The following is a 13,138-nucleotide window of genomic DNA, read 5'->3' on the forward strand; positions in this document are numbered from 1 at the left end:
GATCTGTCAACAGTTGCTAGATTATGCCACCATTCAGATAATGAAGCTAAATGTACTGCACCTGCCCAGGCCACTTGATAAGTCCACAAATGCCTCAATAAATGTGCAGACATGGATCACTCAAATGATTGAGATCATAAAAACTAAATATTAAACAAAGATAGCCTGAGTAAATAAAATATAGATTTTTTATTATAGATTATTAAGAAAAAAAAACTGTCCAAACCTGACTGGGTCTATGTAAAAAATTTTTTTTTTTTTTACATAAACCCACATTGTTTACATTGTTTTAATTTAGTCATATTAGAAAGTTTTCAACCATGAAAGGCCTGTTTCAGGTTAAGCCACAGCATCTCAATTATATTTACACACAATCATTCTCCTTCAGGATTTTTATGGTTCCATCAATTATGGAAAGTTGTTCAAGTATAGAAGCTGCAATGCAGCCAGTTAGTTTTATGTCAGACGTAAATGGACGCACACCTTCCAAAAAGTTCTACGTTTGTCTTATCAGTCCACAAAATATTTGCCCAAAAGACTTGGAGATAATCCAGATATTCAGATATCCAGTCCTTATAAATGGCTTTAAATTTTACAATACTTTATTTTTCAACTGTTGTTGAATGTCTTTAGATCAAGGCATGGTGTGTTGGTTTTTGAGATCATTTAATATGCTTCACACGGTTAATCCAGTATGGATATACATGTATCTCGTATGGTGGAGGAAACAACATGATTTCGGCCTGCTTTGCTGCATCAAGGTGCAGTAATTGAGGGTAAAGAATAATAAATGTAAAAAAAATTATTAGAAAATTATTCAGGATAATGTGAAAATGACTGTATGTCAGATGAAACTTTGCAGAAGTAGGGTAATGCAACAGGACAATGACTCAAAACACCAGATCCTTAACAGAATAGCTTCAGAAAAAACTAAATTCACATTTTAGAGTTGCCACGTCAGAGCCCAGACCTCAACTCAATAGAGATGTTATGAAATTACTTGAATCCTTTTTTTGTGTGCAAAGCAATGATGCCTGCACTAATTCCCTTGCAAGTAACTATGGGTAACAGAGTGAAAACAATGATTTCAAACAACACCCTCCTTTTAAAGCTTCTAGTCAAACTCAATCAGCATGACACAGTGATCTCCAGCCTTGTTTTCATCAACACTTTCAATGTCGATCAGTCAAGAACAAGTGTCCATGGAGGCTGAAGGTGGGAAAGCTGAGCAATGTAAGCTTCTTGGGAGCGCTTTTCAATTCAGTTTAATTACATTTTATTTGTGAAGCGCTTTTAACAATTGACATTGTCTCAAAGCAGCTTTACACAATCAAAAGAATTATTTAAGCTTGTATGAGATGTGAACGTGTATGGATCAAAATAATAAGACTGTCCCTGATAAGCAAGCCAAGGACAACAGCGACATTAGCAAGGAAAAACTTTCTGAGATGGTAATAGGAAAAAACCTTGAAAGGAACCAGACTCAACAGGGAACCCATCCTCATTTGGGTGAAATGGATAGCAGGGATTGATCTGCATCATACTGTGTGAGACTGGTAGTTCAGTATAACAGGAGATGTGTTTAAGTTAAAATTGAGTTCAGTTCATTATTGGAGGCTCAGATAGACTGTAGGAAACCTCAGTCCTGAACTATTGAGCAACTGAAGTCACAAGTCCTCAGAGAACAGCTGCCTGCATCAGCCGAGGACAGGACCATTTTTGTGGAACCGTCAAAGTCACCACACGCATCCCAGGTCCCTTTTCATAAAAGGGAATTTCTAGAGAAATCCAAGTTTGAAAAGACAGTATGAAAGAGATTCACAAGAGTAAGGCAACCAGGGTAGACTACTCACTGAATTTATGTCCAGCTGGCCTTTTATTGGCTGCTTGTCACAGCAAAATGGCAGATTAAAGTCTGCTGCCAGCCAATGAGAGGTGAGGTGCTCCAACCCTCAAAATTGGACAGTGGAACTGACTTGAATGCTAAATGAAGTCTTCCGATTTACCTTTCCGGTCGAACAAGGAGCTTGCTTTTAATCAGGCGCTGGCAATGGCCCTGCCATCATAATACATACATACATACAGTGGAACCTTGCATTGTAAGAATAATTAGCCCCTGGAAAGCGTGCTTGTACAGGAAAAACTCTTATATCAAAGCAAATTTCCCCCATATAAAAATAATGGAAATTCGGACGATTCGTTTCACAACTAAAATATTCATATAGCCAAGCCCACACCTTAATGGTTCCTTAAACCATTGTTAAACTATTTTTGTAATGTGTCATGGTGCACTACACTGCTAAAAGATGCCACTGCCATCAGGGAATACTGATTACAAGAAGTGGTGTACTTGGTCAGTAACACCTGTTTAGGAAGGTGGTATGTGTTAAAGCAAGATTCACATGAATGGAAGAAAGCAACTTTTCCTAGCAGTACATTGCCTATACCATCTCTTCTATCTGCACTGGTGTGCCCTATTCCCTTAGAAAGAGAGAAAAAGTCACCCTGACCTTAAACTGATAATGTAGAACTGACAAAAATAAAGTAGTGATCTGAGGATTTTTTGCTTAGAATTTAAAAATTTAATTTAATGTATTTGTCTAAGATGTATGTAAACTTCTGACTTCTGACACATATGATTGTGTGACCACAATACACCATGTGGACCATGGTTACGCTAGATAAAGCTTCATCAAGATTTTTTTTTTTTTACCTTGTAACCTTACTCAAAAATGTGTAGTAGTTGTTAAAAAATGTTCCCCAAGACTTTAGAGATGTAAGGCTTTCAGCTTTAGGTATGTGGAACTTTATCAGTATTTCTATACAACTTTATGACGTGCAGTTTCTGACAAAAGTTTTTTTTTTTTTTTCACCTCTGACAGATGTACCTTTTTCTTTTACACATAATTCTCCAAGTTCATTTACATTCGCTGACTTGGCAAAGAATTCTGGAGGATTTCCATTCGTAAAGAAAGGTAGGCTTTTTACTGTATTAGACATTAAAAACATTTTAAATTTAAATAAAGAAATGTTAAAGATAAATACAAAAAATAAAATTAGAGATACTATAGTGGACTTCTGACCCACTGGGGACATGATGAAAGGAAGTAAATGTTAAATAAATCTTTCTCTCTACTATAATTCTGATTCTGATTTTACATTCCTAAAATAAAGTAGTGATCCTAAGATTTGATGTCGGAAAAAAACGTTTTGACTTCTGACACATATAATGGACTCCAATCTGTCATTCATTTGTGTAACAAAACCACAGTACTTAGTACATACTATGATACAGAGTATGACTACAATACACCATGTGGTCCAGGTTTACAATAGATAAACCTCCTTCAATGTGTTTTTTTTTTTTTTTTAACCTTGAAGCCTCCCTGAAAAATGTGATGTTATAATTAAAAAATGTTCCTACAGATTTTAGGGTGGTAAAGCTTCAGGCCTTGAGGTATTTGGAACTTTAGCAATATTATTATTCACTTAATGACAATTTTTAACAAAGGTGTTTATTTTTTGTGTCTTTTTCCACCTCTGACAGATGTCCCTTTTTCTTTTACACTTGATTCTCCAAGTTCACTTACATTTGCTGACATAGCAAGGAATTCTGGAGGATTTTCATTTGTTAAGAAAGGTAGGTTTTTTGTTAGACATTTAAAACATTTTAAACGCAAAATTAAGGAATGTCAAAGTTGAATACAACAAAATAAAATCTGATAGGAAATACATTGCTATTACTGAAACTGTTCATATGGTTTAAAGTAGAAACCCAATGCAATCATATCAACCTTCATGAAATTTAAACTGACAAAACCAAAAGATAACCACCAAATACATTTGTATTTATCTGACCGATAAACAGATAAAGAAAATTTATGTTTTTCAAACATTTGACAATAGCCTTCAGATTTAAAGCCAACACAGAGCAATGACTGTTGAAAACAACCCCTTAACAATGCTCAAACTTAAATGCTGGAAAGTGTTTAAAGCACTGTAAACACATGCAAACTGACTTAAAAAAAAAAAAAATTACAAATCAAATAAAATTTTTTAAATGTAATTTGTTTAAGAAATGCAGTCAGAACAGGTTAAATATAAAATATGGGATGTCAAATAAGTTCCATCACATGTGCTACGCACAAGTCATGGGTACATAATTTTACAGACTTTCACATGACTGCAACACAACAAACATTTGATGTAACTTTATTAGGAACTTTAAAAAAAAATGTATGTTCTTTGGAGGGTCATATTTACTGTACTTAACCACTGAATATATTCCTTAGGGTGGAATACTGTATGTACAGTATAAGCCTTCTCCTTAACATGAAAAATGAAAATCATATTCATTCAAGCCATTATGTATTATGTAACAGGTTATGTTACTGCATGAAACAGGCTGGGCAATACTTTAAATACAGTGGAACCCCAGATTGCGAGTTATCTGGTTAGCGAGCGTTCTGCAAGACGAGCAAAAATTTGTAATAAACCCGCCAGTCCTAATACTGTATACCAGTACCAAATATCATCGAGTATTATGTGGCATGCATGGTCAGTCCCTGTGCATGTGCATCACTCTTATAGTCAACATCTGTGCATGTGTGTACTGTTTACTATAACACTGTAACCATGCATGTACGCATAAAGCATCTTCTATTGTGGTGTGTGTGTGTGTGTGTGTGTGTGTGTGTGTGTGTGTGTGTGTGTGTGTGTGTGTAAACGCGTTCTTGGTTGAATGAGAGTCTCAGTAAACTAGTGTATGCGTGTGAGTGTGCGCACGCAGGTGTGTGTGTAAAAATCATCCTACACAGCCCACTTCACCCCCTTTTTCTTCATCTCTCTTTGATCTTAATTACTACAATTTTTTTTTTCAAAGCTAAAGTGCAGGTTAATTTATTTTATTTTTACTTATATATATTTATACTTATATAATAAATATAAAATATTTTTGTATTAATTATTTTTATATGATTTTTTTTTCATTGTGGAACGAATCATCTAAGCTTCCATTATTTCTTATAGGGGAAATTCACTTTGAAATATGAGTCTTTTGATATACAAGCAGGTGCAAAATATACAAATTCGTTCCGAATTATGCTTACAATCCAAATTTCAACTGTAATTGTATTAATAATATACCGATATGATGCACTGATGAATTTAATTTTTAAACTTGAATTGCGTATAGGGTTTTGACTCTTGCCACTAAATGCCACTAAAATTAATTAAAATAACTATGAAATTCCTTAATCTTAAAAAAAAAATGACTCAAATGTATACCCATAAACTCTTCCTTTTTTGTTTGTTTGTTTGTTTTTTTGTTTTTTTTACTGGCTGGCTGGCTGTCTATCTATCTCTCAAGACCCATCTTTTTCCTGGACTAATGATAGGGTGGCAGTCTTCAGTACCAAAGCTACAGCTTCCAATAATGAGCAGGAAGATTATGAGAGCAGTGATGAAGATATTTCATTATCTAATGTATGTTCACATTTAAGTAATTTCATTCATATTTTAACATGTTAAAGTGTTAACACATTTAGATAATTTCTTGTTTTAAAATCATTTACAGTATGTTTCTATTTTTTATCAGCATTTGCATTATATGCTTTATATTCCAAGTTTGTATTTCTGTTTATTTTATTGCATCTTCTACTTTTACCATTTTTTTTTTCAATTCATGATGAGTACGTTAGTTTTTTTTTCTTAAAACAACAAATGAAATCCATCTATCGAAGATCCACCTGGAGTAATTACTAGCAACAAAACCCTGACTAAGGTACGTTATATACTTATTATGGCCAACACAGAGTTATTTAAAGTGTGAACGTGCAGGATGTTTAGTCATTCTTCCTCTGTAATTAATAATAATTTTATCTGTGGGTGTTTATTAGTTAACACTTTGGCGAAGTAGACTTTAGCATTACAGGAGTCAACCAGACCTTAGAGAGGGTTAGTGAGCAGCATTAATTCTATAGGGGGTGCCATTTTATTAATTCATGAGAGCAGTGTTACCTATCATTCTATAGGGGATTGTATAGCCATCCTCCAGCTCCAGTATTAGAGCCCTCATAGCGGGGTGAGTGGGTGATGACTTGGCTGCATAATCGCTCAGTCACAGCTAATGCTAAGGCTGGCTCACCAGAACACACCTGTTCTCTGTCTAAAGTTTTCTCTCCTTGGTTTGCACTCAGCATTGGTTTTCCCAGATACAGTAGTATTACATGCTAGAGCTAACAATATACTCCTCTGTAAGTTGGAGGTTAGTAAGACTAACTTTATAGTTAGTAAAGGCAATGTCAGATGAAGTAACATGTTCTGGCCACATCCCGATGCAATAAAGTGACAAAGCTTATAGCAGGTTATAGTTGCTAAACCGCTGAATGTCCAGGTGGTACAGTGTGGGCTTTTGCATGAAGTTAAATTCAATTAAATTTCAATTCAATTTTTTTTTATATAGCGCTTTTAACAATAGTCATTGTCTCAAAGCAGCTTCACAATAATGAAAAGAAAATTTTTGGAAGTGTGTATGTGTGAGGAAAATGTGTCTAGATAATAATGAGATGAATGAATAATGAATAAAATGTCTCTGATGAGCAAGCCAAGGGTGACGGCGACAGTGGCAAGGAAAAACTCCCTGAGATGGCAATAGGAAGAAACCTTGGGAGGAACCTGACTCAACAGGGAACCCAACCTCATTTGGGTAATAACAGATAGAAATTATATAACATCATGTGTGTTATGCAGCCGAAAAATCAATATAACAGAAGTTCTTTAAATTAACATGAAGTCCAGTTCAGCACAGGGTAGTCAGCAGGTGCAGAGGGCAGGTGGGGTCTCCAACCAACCAAAGAAGAATCCAGCTGGCGTTGGCCTTTGTCTACTGAAGCTTGCACAATCTCCAGATGCCTCGGGATGGGTAGAAGATTAAAGAACAGATGAAAATAATTAGCACAGATGCCATTCAGGATAGATGTACTGGAGTATGAGGTTATGGGATGAGTTACGCGTATGCCAGATTAAAGAGATGCGTCTTGAGTCTACTTTTAAAACGGGGAAACTGTGTCTGAGCCCCTAACACCGTCTGGAAGGCTTTTCCAAAGTTTGGAGCTAAATATAAAAAAGCCCTACCCCCTTTTGTGGATTTTGATATTATGGGAACTACCAGAAGTCTGTTTTTTTTTTTTTTATCTTAAGGAGCGTGGTGGATTGTAGTGTATCAGAAGACTGGTATGGTAGGTATGTGGGAGCTACAGTAAACCATTTAAAGCCTTGTATGTAAGTAATACTATTTTGTAATTAATTCTAAACTGAACAGGTAGCCAGTGCAGGGATGATAATATTGGGCTTATTTGATCATATTTTCTGGATCTAGTGAGAACCCTGGCGGCTAAACTTTGGACTAACTGAAGCTTGTTTATTGAGGATGCGAGACAACCACCTAGTAATGCATTACAATAGTCCAGTCTGGAGGTCATGAATGCATGAACTAGCTTTTCTGCATCAGATACGGATAGGATGCTCCTAAGCTTGGCAATATTTCTAGGGTGGAAAAGGTTGTTTTTGTCATATTGGAGATATGATTTTCCAAGGCCAAGTTACTGTCTAATATTACGCCCAGGTCTTTTACTGTTGAGCTGGTAGTAACAGTACATCCTTCTAAACACAGGCTAAATTGTGAAAGCTGTTGTGTGCTGGTTTTTGGGCCAATAAGTAATATCTCTGTCTTTATCTGAATTTAGTAAAAAAAAGTTATCGATCATCCAATATTTTATATCATAGACACAATCAATTAGCCTAGAAAACTTAGGTATTTCATTTGGTTTAGTTGAGATATATAATTGGGTATCATCAGCATGACAATGGAAACTAAAAACTAAAACCCCACAGACTGATCAGGCGACTGAATATTTAGAGTCAGCATTCCATTATCATATCCTTGGATAATGTATCTCTGGATGGTCTACTCTAAGGGAAAGACAAAAAAAACTTGCTTTCTGGTATACTGATCACATGCGCACCTTACACCACAAACAGAAAGCTTGAAAGCTAGAATATAAACGACTTCAAACTAAATTAGTAGTATGTCAAATAGCATGTAAGGAGAGTGTCCTAAATTATAAAAAGCACTTACTGTTGCTAGATCAACTCTTATAGAAGATAACAAAAATAATTCCAGATATTTTATTGAATACTGTAGCAAAATTAACTAGGAATAAGACTACCACAAAAGCATTCACACAAATACCATGTAATAGTGGGAACTTTAAGCTTTTTTTATTATTTTTTATTTATTTATATACAGTATATGTATATAATAAAAAAAATAAAACTTATCAAATTAGTACTTAAAATATGTTCTCCCCTTTAAGCAAATTCATCAGCGTGTGTACTAGATCCTGTACCTTCCTTTGTTCTCTATAACAAATAATACCAGAAATAACTGAACTGAGCTCTTCATTCAACTATGGATACATTATAAATCTTTTAAACTAGCAGTTATTAAACCCCTAATTAGGAAACCTGACCTTGACCCCTGTTAGTCATTCAACTGTAGGCCAGTATTAAATCCTAGAAATGGCTGTTACAGTGGTGCTATGCTCATATCTACATAGGAATAACATTCAAGAAAAGAATCAGTCAGGATTTAGGCCTCATCATAGCACAGAGACAATGCTTTTTAAAGTGGTAAATTACCACCCACTGGCCTCTGATCAAAGTCGTGTATCTTTATTGTGTTACAGTACTTGACTTTCAGTTGATCATAGTCAACTGATGACCATTGACCATTGATCATAATATTCTCCTTGATAGATTAGAAAATGTAGTAGGAGTGAAGGAAACAGCCCTCTTCTTGTTTAGGTCTTATGTTTTAGTAGATGTAAATGGTGACTATTTAAAAGACTAATTAAAGTGAATTTTAATGTTTCACAGGGTTCAGTTTTTGGCCCACTCCTATTTTCCCTTTACATGCTTCATCTGGGCAATATACAGTGGCTACGGAAAGTATTTAGAGCCCCTTAAATTCTGTACCCTTTGTTAAATTGCAGCCATTTGCAAAAATTATTTTTTCTCATTAATGTACAGTACACAGCGGCCATTTTTGCAGATTTATAAAAAAAAAAAAAAACTAAAATATCACATGGTCCTAAGTATTCAGACCCTTTGCTGTGACACTCATATTTAACTCAGGTGCTGTCCATTTCTTTTGATCATCCTTGAGATGGTTCTACACCTTCATTTGAGTCCAGCCATGTTTGATTATACTGATTGGACTTGATTAGGAAAGCCACACACCTGTCTGTATAAGACCTTACAGCTTACAATGCATGTTAGAGCAAATGAGAATCATGAGGTTAAAGGAACTGCCTGAAGAGCTCAGAATTGTGGCAAGGCACAAATCTGCCCAAGGTTACAAAAAAATTTCTGCTGCACTTAAGATTCTGAAGAGCACAGTGGCCTCCATAATCCTTAAATGGAAGACATTTGGGATGACCAGAACCCTTCCTAGAGCTGGCCGTCTCAGCCTTGGTGAGAGAGGTAAAGAAGAACCCAAAGATCTGTGTGGCTGAGCTCCAGAGATGCAGTCGGGAGATAGGAGAAAGTTGTAGAAAGTCAACCATCACTGCATTCCTCCACTATTCAGGGCTTTATGGCAAAGTGGCCCGACAGAAGCCTTTCCTCAATGCAAGACACATGAAAGCCTGCATGGAGGACTCCAAGATGGTGAGAAATGATAAGACCAAGATAGAGCTTTTTGGCCTTAATTCTAAGCAGTATGTGTGGAGAAAATCAGGCACTGCTCATCACCTGTCCAATACAGTCCCAACAGTGAAGCATGAAGCATGGAGGTGGCAGCATCATGCTGTGGGGGTGTTTTTCAGCTGCAGTGACAGGACGACTGGTTGCAATCGAGGGAAAGATGAATGCAGCCAAGTACAGGGATATCCTGGACAAAAACCTTCTCCAGACTGCTCAGGACCTCAGGCTGGGCCGAAGGTTTACCTTCCAACAAGACAATGACTTAAGCACACAGCTAAAATAATGAAGGAGTGGCTTCACAGTAACTCTGTGACTGTTCTTAAATGGCCCAGCCAGAGCCCTAACTTAAACCCAATTGAGCATCTATGGAGAGACCTATAAATGACTGTCCACCAACGTTTACCATCCAACCTGACAGTATTGGAAAGGATCTGCAAGAAGGAATGGCAGAGGATCCACAAATCTAGGTCACAAATCCAAAAATGTGTTGCATCTTTCCCAAAAAGACTCATGGTTGTATTAAATCAAAAAGGTGCTTCTACTAAATACTGAGCGAAGGGTCTGAAGGACCATGTGATGTTTCAGTTTTAATTTTTTAATAAATCTGCAAAAAATGTCAACAATTCTGTGTTTTTTTAAAGAGTCTGTAAAGGACATAAGCCACTTATTAAATAATTCATGCTAATTAACTTCATTCTGATTAATTCTGACAATACAGAAATACTAGTTCAAGGCCCATGTGCAGCTAGGGCCCAGAACTAGTTAGCTAGAAGTAACCTTTCTGATTACACAGAACTACAGTATGGATGGCCTTTCTGTTTTATCATGTGCACCAATAAAATACCTGTGTGTGATTATCTTTTATTTAAAGCTCATGTAGATATTATCAGCATAACCAATTTTCATCTCAGAAAAGTTGCCAAGATAATGAGTATATCATCATGGACAGTATTATGGTGAACTGTTATGTTTAGATGCTGTCTTCCCCACTCTCATTGATCACTCAGGTTTGTTGACGGTGGTGTGACTGGTTGGCTTACTTCCCAGGAAGCAGTGATGACTGTTTCTCCTTATGGCTCTCCCATACATCTATACTGTCATAGATAATCACTGCTTTCACTCTGCATAAAATGTACATTGAGCTTATACATTTATTGACTGCTAGCATAACTAACTGCCCTCACTCTCACTCTCTCTTTCTGTCAGGCTACAAATGGAACACCAGTGTTGCCAGTGATGCAGACCCCTCTGCCCTGTGGACCTGTCTGACACATTGTGGTGCCACAGATTTGGTTGGACTTCTCATCTACAGTATGGAGGCCTCTGTCTCTCTGCTAAGAATGGTCTCCTGTGGTCTGCTTGAGATGCATGCAGTGACGGTTCCACTTGAAGATGTCAAGGACTCGGCTGATGAAGACAGTCAGTGAATTCTTATTTAATGATAGTGGTCATCACAAGTCATTAATTAGCAATTAGTTGGAAAAGAAATGGAAAATAGGAGGTTCTGTTGATACTAAGCCATGGTCATGTAAACCAAGAAAGATGTCATTCACTGGTGCCAGGAGAATTGTTTGAAATGCAATTCTCAGAAAAACACTTCATGCCACAAAAAGGCCAACTTACAGTATGTCTGACAGCACCTAGACATGCCTTAAATCTTCTGGAGCAGAGTCATTTGGAGTAATGAGACCAAAATTTAACTTTATGTTTGGAGAGAAGTCAACAAGGCCTACGGTTGAAAAGTACACCATCCCACAGTGGCCATCACAGTCTTCTGACTTTAATATCATCGAATCACTCTGGGGAGATTTCAAATCTGCAGTTCATGCAAGACAGCAAGAAAATTACAGAAACTAAAGGCATTTTGCCAAGAAGTTTAGGTAGCTGTACCACCTGAGAGAATCAAGGACCTCAGGCACAGTTATTACAAAAGACTGCATGCCACCATTGATGCTAAAGGAGGCAAGAACTAAAGAACTAAAGATAAGCAGACATTGAACAGTACTTATTTCCTTGTTTTCTTTACTGTCATGTTTTATTTGATGGTTGTGCCATTCTGTTAAACCTTACATATGACCTTGTGTCTTATAGGAAATGAAATAAAGTTGTTTTGCCTTCTTACTTGCCTTTTCTTAAAAAATACACATACTGCAAATTCCCCGAAGGTATCCACACTTTTGAGCTTGTTTAGCACTGTCACCTTGCAACTGTAGGATCTGGGTTTGATTCACGTCTTTGGTCTGGGTCTATGAAGTTTGCATGTTCTTCTTGTGCGGGTTAGCCCAAAAACATACTGATTAGGCTAATTGGCATTCCCAATTTGCCTGTAGTGTGAATGAGTGTGTGAGTAATCATCCAAATATAAAAATGATGAAATATTTCACTTTAAATGTAATTATTCTTGACATTAAATGGCGATACTTTCATTAAATGGTGATTTAATCAATGTGTGTGTTTGTGTGTGAAACCAGTAACATCCTTTCGATCTCCCATTCTCAGCTTACCTTCAAGTCTGATATAGCTGATGAAGTTGAGAAGACTCTTTTCAAGCAGAAGGTAAATATGTTCAAATGGGATCATGATGTAGGCGAGTGGAAAGAGCATGGAGTTGGTGATCTGAAGATCCTCTTCCATCCGGTGCAAAAGTACTACCAGGTCCTGATGAGGTGTGACAGGGTCTTAAAGGTGTGTGTTAAACACATCATCTCCAAGGACTTAGAGATGAAACCCTTGAACACATCTGTACACACAGTGGTTTGGACGGCTAATTACTATGCAGGTTAGAAACTTGAATGTTATGGTGCTATTTTTTTAATATTAACAACAATATTCAACAATAATGCATTGTTCTTTGGTGTTTTGTCAAGTTAGAAATATAACCTGCCTTTTTTTGGACAAAATTTGTTTTTTTCCCCCAAACAGAGGGCAATGCTGTAGTGGAGCAGCTTGCTGCCAAATTCAAGACACCTGAATTTGCTCAATCCTTCAGGAAAATCTTTTCAGATTGTCAGAGGTGCAGGTCTCACTTTCATTTAGTATTCTGTTATTCAGTTAGGTCAGGGGTGTCAAACTCATTTCAGTGCTATGTGATACAAGTCTAGTGTCATGACCAGAAAAATCACCTAATAGACCAATACACATCAACGTGTGTGTTTAATGTTTTCATTTATCAAATTAATAAAAAGCTTGCAAGTGATATGTAACAGGTTTGGTCCCTGAGGATAATCCAAACAATCTAGACAAATCTGACAAAGACATCTGTGCCCACAGCCTCTGGACCACCTTGGATTGAAATGACTGAAACACCAACTATATTTGATCTTTATTCCATTTACGCTTATGGTTTTATCCAGTGTGATTTTTTAAATTAATA

The sequence above is a fragment of the Clarias gariepinus genome, chromosome 1 (genome assembly GCF_024256425.1).
Source record: "Clarias gariepinus isolate MV-2021 ecotype Netherlands chromosome 1, CGAR_prim_01v2, whole genome shotgun sequence".
In the NCBI taxonomy this organism is placed as follows: Eukaryota; Metazoa; Chordata; class Actinopteri; order Siluriformes; family Clariidae; genus Clarias; species Clarias gariepinus.